At 39.3% G+C, this 11,915-nt stretch overlaps 1 long non-coding RNA gene across 1 annotated transcript; it reads right to left on the reverse strand.

Annotated features, from left to right (window-relative positions):
• Nucleotides 1-7,804: 7,804 nt before the first annotated feature.
• On the reverse strand, nucleotides 7,805-11,107 carry LOC145128687 (uncharacterized). The gene is made up of 2 exons (XR_013717045.1): nucleotides 11,003-11,107; nucleotides 7,805-7,969 (listed from the first exon to the last, which is right to left on the reverse strand). It is a non-coding gene; the product is annotated as an uncharacterized LOC145128687 (long non-coding RNA).
• Nucleotides 11,108-11,915: the final 808 nt, after the last annotated feature.

Consider the following 11,915-nt stretch of genomic DNA (forward strand, 5'->3'; position numbering starts at 1 on the left):
GATGTCAGTTTATAAAAAGATTCAAAAGTAATTCATTTGATAACAAAGTATAAAACAACTGAAAACTATTGTATTTGTCACATTTTGAAGTATGTGAAATCAGTTGGTTGAAAATACAGTTATAAATCACATGTGATTGATTCTATAACTTCCTATTTTCTACTTGTATTCCCCCCATGAAAGCATTTAAAATCATTTAAAAGATTGATTAAGGGGTATGAACTCACCTGTAGTGGGTGGTTTGGATGAAAGGAATGTATAGGATGCTAGGTGTCAAGTGAAGACTTGTACACACACAAAGATCCTAGTTAACATATAATCACACATATATGTATCTAATTAGTCATTTAAACAACTAATTAACCATGTTAAGACATCCTAGGACATGATTAACACTCTATTTAAGTGTTACAAGGACTAAGGATTGCATCTAAGTGTTGTAGAACATTGCTATTGAGTTTGGGGTTCAAGGGTAAACTCCTTGGAGTTTACGGTTTTGTGACCATAACTCATTGATTTTACGGTCGTAAACACAAGAGTTTACGGCCGTAAACTCATGGTTCTTTGACCATTTCGTGTTTTGAAGCCATAAAGATCATTAGAAGCATTCCTACTTCATGTTTAAGCCTTAGGAAGAGATTAGGGCACCATTTCACTCCTTTAGGGAGTTTACGGTCCCTGGACCACTTCTCCTTGGGTTTACGGCCGTAAACCCAAATGGTTTATGGTCTTTTGATGTTTTCAAGCACTAAGCACATCAAGGAAGGGGTCTAGGCTAGTTTCCAAGGCTTGGTAAGGGACTAGGGCCACTTTGGCCCCTTTGTTAGGGTTTACGGTCCAAGTTGTTCTTGGACCGTAAACACCTTTGATCTTGTGTTACATGGTGTTTTCTAGATGATTATGAAGTGTAACAAGCCTTTTAACAAGCCAAGGTAAGAGTACTTACTATGTAGAAGCTTGAAAGGGTGTTAAAAGTCCAAGAACACTAGTGTGTGTTCTTGGTGAAACTTGAAGATATACACATTTGGAATGATTTCACGGATGGAATCATGTAAGATCACTAGATTAAGGTAGATATCAACTTATTAGGGTAAGAAACACTTACAAAGTTGAAGATCAAGAAGAAAAGTTAGATGATACTTAAGAGAGAATTGAGTTTTGGATCTTGAAAATGTGAAAAGTGGTAAATAATGACTAAGTGTCATATTTATACCCCCTTTTAGGGTTTACGGCCGTAAACACCTTTGTTTAGGCCGTAAACTCCAAACTCTTGGAGTTTTGGGACATTATTGTTGCACAATAAACCCTAGGGCATCCTCTCTCCTGTTATCTCCTAAAGTACTAACTTAAAAACACTCAAACTTATTCCAAAAAGCTTGAAAGTTAGCAGCAACTGTTCTGACTCCTATTGAATTGAGTGGTTGTACAGAAGAGAAATTTCGGGTTATCACATCATCCCCCCGTTAGAAGGAATTTCGTCCCGAAATTAGAGTTTAAGCAAATAAGTAGTTACAAATAACTAAGTAAAAAGACGAGGATATTTCAGTTTCATCTGATCCTCTCGCTCCCAAGTGAATTCAGGTCCTCGCTTGGCGTTCCAGCGAACCTTCACTATCGTGATGCGACTTTGTTTCGTTTGCTTGACCTCCCAATCCATGATCTCTACTGGTTCTTCCACGAAGTTGAGGCTCTCGTTGATCTCGATCTCGTCGAGTGGGATTACAAGAGTCTCGTCGGACAGACACTTTTTCAAGTTCGAGACGTGGAAAATAGAATGTACGTTACTGAGTTCGCGCGGTAAGTTAAGTTTGTAAGCTACAGGGCCGATTCTGGCAAGAATCTTGAAAGGCCCTATGTACCTTGGATTTAGCTTTCCACGCTTTCCGAAGTGTATCAAGCCCTTCCAGGGTGAGACCTTCAATAGAACACGGTCGCCCACCTGGAATTCCAACGGTTTTCTTCGTTTATCAGCGTAGCTTTTCTGTCGGTCTCTAGAGGCTTTCAATCGTTCACGAATCTGAACGATCTTCTCTGTCGTTTCCCGAATGATCTCCGGACCTGTGAGAGTGCTTTCAGGAACTCATCCTTTAGCTAACTGGGTATCACCCACCTCAGCCCAGCACAGAGGGGATCTGCACTTTCGGCCATAGAGGGCCTCGAATGGAGCAGCCTTTATGCTCGTGTGATAACCGTTGTTGTAGGAAAATTCGACAAGGGGTAAATGAGTATTCTATGCTTTCCCAAAGTCGATCACACAGGCTCGCAACATATCTTCCAAGGTTTGGATAGTTCTCTCACTTTGTCCGTCGGTCTGTGGATGGTAGGCTGTACTAATGTCCAGCCTAGTTCCTAGGGAACTTTGTAGCGACTGCCAGAACCTCGAAGTGAATCTACTATCTATGTCCGAGATAATGGATATGGGAACACCGTGCAGTCGTACAATCTCCTGAATGTAGGTTCTTGTAAGCTTCTCCATCTTGTCTGTTTCTTTGATAGGCAGGAAGTGTGCAGACTTGGTCAATCTGTCGACGATGACCCATATGGTATCAACTCCACCCGTTGTCTTGGGCAACTTGGTTATGAAGTCCATAGTGATCCGCTCCCACTTCCATTCAGGTATCTTAGGTTGTTGCAGTAGACCTGAGGGTTTCTGGTATTCGACCTTAACCTTTGCGCAAGTAAGGCATTTACTTACGAAGGTAGCAATCTCTGCTTTCATGTTAGGCCACCAGTATAGCTTTTTGAGATCCAGATACATCTTATCTGAACCTGGGTGGACGGAATAACGAGTGTTGTGTGCATCGGTCATGACCAAGTCACTGAAGCCACCGTGTTTCGGTGTCCAGATCCGATCCATGAGGTATAAGGCTCCGCCACCCTTGACTTCCAAATTCTTATCCATCCCTCTTAGGGTTTCACCCGCCACTTTTTCAGGTTTCAAAGCGTCGATCTGAGCCTCCTTAATTTGCGTGGACAAGTGTGAATGGATAGTTAGAGTCAAAGATTTGACCCTACGACCAGAGTATTCTTTCCGACTTAGGGCGTCAGCTACTACGTTGGCTTTACCCGGATGATAACGAATTTCACATTCGTAATCACTGAGTAGCTCGACCCACCGTCGTTGTCTCATGTTGAGCTCCTTCTGGTCGAATATATGTTGTAGGCTTTTGTGGTCTATAAAGATAGTACTTTATGTACCATACAGGTAGTGTCACCAGATCTTCAGAGCAAACACAACTGCTCCTAGTTCAAGATCGTGGGTGGTGTAGTTAACCTCGTGTGTCTTCAGCTGTCTCGAGTTATAGATGATGACCTTACCTTGTTGCATCAGAATACAGCCGAGCCCTTGATTTGAAGCATCGTAGTATACAATGAAGTCTTCTATGCCTTCGGGGAGGGATAGTATTGGTGCGGTGCACAAGGCTCGCTTGAGCGTTTGGAACGCTCTTTCCTGCTTCTCTTCCCAGTCAAAGGTTACGCCTTTCTGGGTCAGAGTGGTAAGAGGTTTCGCAATTTGGGAGAAGTTCTGAATGAACCTGCGATAGTAGCCAGCGAGACCTAGAAATTGACGAATTTCTGTAGGTGTCTTCGGTGCTGACCAGTTCTCAATGGCCCTGATTTTGGAAGGGTCCACGTGAATTACCTCTTCACTAACTATGTGGCCCAAAAATTCGACTTTTCGAATCCAAAATTCGCACTTAGAGAACTTCGCATAGAGCTTCTCCGATCGTAATGTTTCTAAGACTCTTCGTAGGTGTTGACTATGTTCCTCCTTACTTCGAGAGTAGATGAGTATGTCATCGATGAAGACAATGACGAACTGATCCAAGTAAGGACGACACACCCTATTCATTAAATCCATGAATACTGCGGGCGCGTTGGTTAATCCGAACGGCATCACTACAAACTCGTAGTGTCCATAACGAGTTTGGAAGGCTGTCTTGGGAACATCCTCCTCTAACACTCGTAGTTGGTGGTATCCGGATCGTAGATCTATCTTCGAGAAGTAGTTGGCTCCTTGAAGTTGATCAAATAAATCGTCAATGTGGGGTAAGGGATAACGATTTTTTAATGGTAAGCTTGTTGAGTTCCCTGTAGTCGATGCACATACGAAACGATCCGTCTTTCTTCTTGACGAACAAGACCGGTACTCCCCATGGTGAGAAGCTTGGCCTAATGAATCCCTTCTGGAGAAGTTCATTAAGCTGACTGGAAAGTTCCTGCATCTCCGCTGGTGCGAGACGATATGGAGATTTGGCTACTGGAGTAGCCCCTGACACTAAGTCGATTCTGAACTCGACTTGGCGTTGTGGTGGTAATCCTGGAAGTTCTTCTATAAAGATGTCGGGAAAGTCGCGTACTTCTGGGATGTTCTGAATATCTTTCACTTCTTGACTCGTATCGACGATGTGTGCGAGGAATGTATGATATTCCTTTCGCAAGCACTTCTGAGCTTGTATGCACAAAATGATGCGAAGGTTCGTACTAGTTTTGTCACCGTAGATAACTAGGGTTTCGCTGTTAGGGAGGTTAAGACGAACTGCTTTTTCAAAGCACATGAGGTCGGCACGATGAAGACTCAACCAATCCATGTCGATAATGACGTCGAAACTTTTAATCGGGACTGGCATGAGGTCGATCGAAAATGAACGGCTATCTAGTGTGAGGGTACACCCTATGTATATACTGTTAGTGCTCTCTGTCTTTCCATTAGCCATTTCTACAGTGAACGGTTCTTTAAGGGCTCGTGATTTTTGCTTAAGTAAATGAGCAAATTTTTGGTTCACGAAACTCCTCTCCGCTCCACTATCAAACAGAATGCATGCATAAGAGTTATCGAGGAGAAACGTACCAGTGACCACTGTGGGGTCGGCAACTGCTTCCTCGTGGCCTATGGCCAGAACTCTCCCTACTCCACCAGCTAACCCTGCCTTAGGGCAGTTTCTCTTGAAGTGGCCCACTTCGCCACAACCGTAGCAAGCTTGGCCCACGCCGGCGTTAGGAACTTGAGCAGTCGGCCTTGTTGGAGTCTAGCAGAAACGGGAAGTATGCCCCCTTCTGTTGCAGTTAGTGCACTGCATTTCCCGGCAATGTTCGTTGTGATGGAAGCTGCATTGGTTGCACTTCGGAAGATTACCGACATAAGGCTTAGCTGGTAAGGGATTAGCAGGGACAACAGGAGTTACCGTGGCAGTATTGATTGTAATTATTTGTTGTCTCTTTGAGGATTCTTGCGAAGTCCCACTTTTCCTCTTGTTCCACCCCTTTTTCTTATTGTTGTTGTTTCCCTTTTGTTGTTCAGGTGTAGAAATCTTTGGGTTCTGGTAGTTCCCATGATCTATAAGAGATTGTGCCAGCTCTTTAGCGCTGTCAAAAGTAGCAGGCCTTGATGCTAACACACTTGACTGGATCTGGGGCGACAGTCCCCAAATATATCTCTCTATTTTCTTGCTCTCAGGAGCAACCATATCAGGGCAAAGAATTGCCAGATCACAGAATCTATTAGTATAGGTTGATATGTCAGAACCAACCATTACAAGACCCCAGAGTTCCTGCTCGAGTTTTTGAATTTCCCCTCGTGGACAGTACTCTCTCATCAGCATGGCTTTCAAGTTCTCCCAGCTTATCGAATTTGCCACTATTAGGGTCAGTGACTTAACGTGGCCATTCCACCAAGTTAAATCCCGATCAGAAAAGATACAAGTAGCAAACTTGACCTTATTGTTCTCTGGGCAGGCGTAGATTTCAAAGACTGCTTCTGTCTTTTCGATCCACTGCCTTAAGATCATAACCCCTCCAGTTCCATTGAAATTTCTGGGTTTGGCATTCGTAAAATCCTTGTAGGTGCATTCACGGGGGTGCCCATGACTCTCGCCATGGTTAGAAATAGGTGCACCAGTTCCCGATCCACTAGGGACAGGAGTATTGATGTGTGACATGGCAGCCGCTACGGCCGCCGTGACAGCTGCTTGGAACATAGCAGCATCGAACTGAGGAGGTGGTGGAGGTGGTGGTGGTATCGGTGTTTCGTTATTATTGTTACGCCTAGGATTTCTGCGAGGAGGCATCTTTTAACTATAAGTTTAAAAAGATGAAGATATTGATAAGAATTTAATAGGAAAGTTGATGAAAAGGACTCATGGACTAACTCCTCATATCCCAATAGCACGATTGAATGTAGATCTAGAACTAACAGATGATAGCATTTGGATAATAATTCCCATGAGATTATGTACCTATCAATATTACTGGAATTACAGATGTAACGAGTTTGGGAAAAAAATGGCCTAGTAGGAGGCCTTACATCAACCAAGATGGAAAATTTTTGACAGGACTACGACCTAATCAAGACCTAACAGGTCTAAGATTTACAAAGATAGGGAATTAGACCAGAGTTTTTACATGAACTAGGTTATATCGGCGACGAGAACTACTAGAGTGAGTTCTTGATTCCGACAGAAGGCGTTCTATGTCCCTCACACGCCTGTCAGATCTTACTTGCTGAGCTCGAAGTTCCCTGACTTCAGCTTGGGTTCCAGCAAGTTCTCTCTGCAGAGCTGCATTATGGACCAGAGTCCTTTCATGAGCAGACTCTAGTTGGCGAATGCGGACTATGTTAACGCCAGAGTTGGCGTCAATCTCCATGACTCGGTCGATAGCGGCTCGACCCTGTTCAGTGTTCCGGGAAATCCTACAAACCATGATGGGTAGGACCCTGTCAGCTGAACCTCCCTCAGTGAGGTTGTAGAAGCTTCTGTCTCCATTGTATGGGATGGGTTGACCCTGTTCCTGACTCTATCTATTCAAGTTTGTGGCCCACAGAGGTGTGGGTCCTTGAAATGATGGACGAGGGTTTGGGTCATGAGCAGCTGGGGGTAGGTTGTTGACTTCTGGTTCTGAGTCAGAATTATCAGAAAAGCCTTCAGCTTCGTGATCATCCAAAGGAATTGGGTGGTCATTCTCTGGCTCTTCTCCGAGCCATCCAGCATTGTCGTGGTTAGGGTAGTACGGGTCGTCGTGGGGATGGAATCCAGCCATGATATCTACGCGAGAAAAGGGATATAAGAAGAAATTAATAGACGTACTAACTAAGATAATTATAAGATGATCTTTATCAGTTACTTCAATACTTGTTTAGTGCATACCAGTTATATGTATTCAGTGCAGGATAGACCTTCGAATAAGTGATCCTAACTCTAAGCCTACAACCAAACAAGGACAAGAAGTAAAGCAAAGATTCACAGATTCCAAGTCTATGACATCCTAGATACATATAATCTTAGTGTATCCACTCAGCAACTATTGACCTACTGATAAAGACCTTTTTAGTTCTCAGATAAGTAATTATAGTAACACCAAATACCCCTATGATATTTCATTGTGGTAATGTTGGTAAGTTTTTAGACTTGTTGCCATATCACAACCATTCTTGGGCATATGCTAATCACTCCTCGGACCAGCATAGTTGATCAGGCTATGCCACTCCCAGGACTGACCATACATCCCCGAGCTTACTTGTGATATTCAACAATCGTAATACTTTTGTTCTTGTCATTGTGACACCGACTTTAGTATGAATGCAGACATGTATACTTAGTTAAATATTTTATTATTTAAAAGTATAAACTCTTGGTCAGAGTATTTTAATCCCATTGTATTTATAATCTGTATATCTTTTATAGGTTGATATATTCAGTTCACTATAAACAAAGCTCTGATACCAATCTGTCACACCCCAAAACCAAGAACGGCGGAAACGTTCAGGGGTGGAGGACGTCATGTAAAGTATCATAAGAGTGAAAAGTAGTAAACAAGCAACAACATCATACATTGCATTAAAAGTAAAGTTTTAATACATGAGTGTTCTTTCATTGTAATAATACACCAAAATATGTAATCAAAATAAAGACGAGTCTTGTCTGTGCTCCGTCTTCTCAAAACCTGGTCATCGTACCTGTCTACTGGTGACCTGAGAATACAAGTTATTTTGAAAGTGTAGATCAGCATAAAGCTGGTGAATTCATAAGTATTATGGTGTCATTGATTTGAAAAGTTGTTATGAAAGACTTGTAAATGTTTAACGAAACATTTAGTATAAGTGTAAAAACCCTAGAAAATCCCATATTTCCTACTAGTATAAAAGGTAGTCTTCTACCAAGACCTGAATGCTTTGAAAGTTGCATTTCTGTATCAATGAAAGTTTTTCCCATGTGCGACTATTATTATAAATATATAGTCTACCTCATCGTTTATGTGAATGTGTCACAAAATAAAAGTAATATGGAAATTTATATAATCATTGAAATCGTATCCTGTTGCCATAGGATAAACACGACGTGGAAACTCGCCGAACAGTACACCCGAGAACATCCGTCGATGAACAGGTCCCGATGTAGCTAGCAGCCAGGTGTAGGATGGTCAGTCCCGTATAGTATATATAGTATTTCTCTCTGTATAGATATAGTATTTCTCTCTATATAACATGTAGTAGTATCTCTCCATATAGTAGTATAGACTCATGAATGAACTGACTCCTGTGTAATTCTTTGTAATAGGAATAGTAATTTGTATCCCCTAAACTATACCTATAATAGTTTACTGGAATGTAAATTGAATGTCCAAGTAGGTTTATACACCCTTGCTACACAAGAGTGTTGGAACTGAATAAAGAATGAAAGCTCTCATATCAATACATATATACATGAAACATAAGTGTATAGATATGGTTTTTAACAATAAGTTGAAAGAGGTTTTGAAATACATTTCAGAGTTTTGAACAATAAATAATAATGACTTGATGTCAGTTTATAAAAAGATTCAAAAGTAATTCATTTGATAACAAAGTATAAAACAACTGAAAACTATTGTATTTGTCATATTTTGAAGTATGTGAAATCAGTTGGTTGAAAATACAGTTATAAATCACATGTGATTGATTCTATAACTTCCTATTTTCTACTTGTATTCCCCCCATGAAAGCATTTAAAATCATTTAAAAGATTGATTAAGGGGTATGAACTCACCTGTAGTAGGTGGTTTGGATGAACGGAATGTATAGGATGCTAGGTGTCAAGTGAAGACTTGTACACACACAAAGATCCTAGTTAACATATAATCACACATATATGTATCCAATTAGTCATTTAAACAACTAATTAACCATGTTAAGACATCCTAGGACATGATTAACACTCTATTTAAGTGTTACAAGGACTAAGGATTGCATCTAAGTGTTGTAGAACATTGCTATTGAGTTTGGGGTTCAAGGGTAAACTCCGTGGAGTTTATGGTTTTGTGACCATAACTCATTGAGTTTACGGTCGTAAACACATGAGTTTACGGCCGTAAACTCATGGTTCTTTGACCATTTTGTGTTTTGAAGCCATAAAGATCATTAGAAGCATTCCTACTTCATGTTTAAGCCTTAGGAAGAGATTAGGGCACCATTTCACTCCTTTAGGGAGTTTACGGTCCTTGGACCACTTCTCCTTGGGTTTACGGCCGTAAACCCAAATGGTTTATGGTCTTTTGATGTTTTCAAGCACTAAGCACATCAAGGAAGGGGTCTAGGCTAGTTTCCAAGGCTTGGTAAGGGACTAGGGCCACTTTGGCCCCTTTGTTAGTGTTTACGGTCCAAGGTGTTCTTGGACCGTAAACACCTTTGATCTTATGTTCCATGGTGTTTTCTAGATGATTATGAAGTGTAACAAGCCTTATAACAAGCCAATGTAAGAGTACTTACTATGTAGAAGCTTGAAAGGGTGTTAAAAGTCCAAGAACACTAGTGTGTGTTCTTGGTGTTCTTGGTGAAACTTGAAGATATACACATTTGGAATGATTTCACGGATGTAATCATGTAAGTTCACTAGATTAAGGTAGATATCAACTTATTAGGGTTAGAAACACTTACAAAGTTGAAGATCAAGAAGAAAAGTTGGATGATACTTGAGAGAGAATTGAGTTTTGGATCTTGAAAATGTGAAAAGTGGTAAATAATGACTAAGTGTCATATTTATACCCCCTTTCAGGGTTTACGACCGTAAACACCTTTGTTTAGGCCGTAAACTCCAAACTCTTGGAGTTTTGGGACATTATTGTTGCACAATAAACCCTAGGGCATCCTCTCTCCTGTGATCTCCTGAAGTACTAACTTAAAAACACTCAAACTTATTCCAAAAAGCTTGAAAGTTAGCAGCAACTGTTCTGACTCCTATTGAATTTAGTGGTTGTACAGAATAGAAATTTCGGGTTGTCACAGAACTTTCATTTGAATATGTAAAAATACTAATACTCTAATATTCTGTATTTTTGTTTAAGGGGAACATCAGATCTATTTAAAGAGGATCCGCACCTGAAGTTGGTTTATAAAACTAAATTAAGGGAATGAAAGGGAATCGAATATCCTAAGGACTATACAATGTTCTATCCTCCAAAATGAGTTCACAGTAGATTTTGAGTGTAAAAAATAGCTTTCATTACTTCAAATATTAATCAGAATTTTGGGTTGAAGATTAAAACACTACTAGAAAACTAAGTAATTACCTACAGTAGAATTGGTAGTAAATCCGTAGGAACAAGGCGTTACCTATAGATTTCCTACAAAAAACGGGTTGTAGGAAAAACCCTCGTGGGTAATTTTTCCTACAAATTAGCTACAAACGTTCCTACGCCATTGTCGTATATATTAAACTATGAAAACGTTTTGGAACCAAAAGTTTAAAAGTATGGTTTCATATATAAGAATATGATAAGATTTGTATCTCCAAATACGATTTCATTTAATAAAAGGAAGTAAAATAGACTTGATAAATCCATAAAAATAGCTAAAACCAAAATAATAGGCGCCATAGACAATTGATACTTGACATTTGTGAAGTTGAGTTTCCGTAAAAATTAAAAATCAATTGCCATAAAAAATTTAAAAATAAATTAGAAGTAGAGCCCATACTAAAATCATCTGGTTCGCATTCATAGCAGTAGTAGAACACAAACGAAAACTAACCTGATCAGATTTGGAGTTGTTGAAGTGGTTGGTGGTGACTTGAATGGATGAATGAATATGAAAAAGAAAAGGATGCTAATGCAAATGGAGTGAGAGAAAATTGATAGGATGTAATGAATTGCAGCAGGAGTTCTACAATATGTCAATAATTGAACAAAAAGCAAGTGTGTCCCTACTCATTATTTATTGTTTCTTTTTAGAAGTAAAAGTGAGGGTTATTTCCATAAAAAACCTTATATTTTGATTTTTTTTCTTTTTAGATCTAAAATTTTTTTCCTTTTCAAAAAAAACCCAATTTTTACATGTTACTTGTTATATTAGACCCTAACAGGTCACCAAAAGGAAAATTAAGTATTTTTATTTCATAAAAGACCCTATATTTTGTATTTTTTCCAGTTTAGACCTAATTTTTTTTTATTTCAAGACTAATTGTATAAAAACATGATTATATCCTTTTAATTTAAACATAGACATCGATTTAAACAATGTAATTATTATGCCTACATTTATTTATGATTGGACAATTCTTTGTCCACGTATATTTAAAAAAAAAAGTAGTTGTAAAAGCTATTTATTCACTACACCAAGTTCATGTAGCTTAATTTCGTCAAGGCATAAAAACATAATTATATTCTTTTAGTTTAAATAATAGACAACGATTTAACTTTTGCATCTTTTGGCATCGTATTTATTTACGCATGAAACATTTTTTTTAAACTATTACACATACAACGATTTTTAACTTTTGCATCAATTTATGCTCAAATGGTTTCATTCTCATAATATAGTTTTATGTATTTATATGTGATGTTAACATTTTTTAAAAATGTCTTAAACTTGAATCTGATATATCTAAACAAAACTATTACGAATGTTTAGGATTAATATTTTTATGTATGTATTTGATATAATT

Source organism: Lactuca virosa, chromosome 8 (genome assembly GCF_052849685.1).
Source record: "Lactuca virosa cultivar CGN04683 chromosome 8, Lactuca_virosa_CGN04683_v6, whole genome shotgun sequence".
In the NCBI taxonomy this organism is placed as follows: Eukaryota; Viridiplantae; Streptophyta; class Magnoliopsida; order Asterales; family Asteraceae; genus Lactuca; species Lactuca virosa.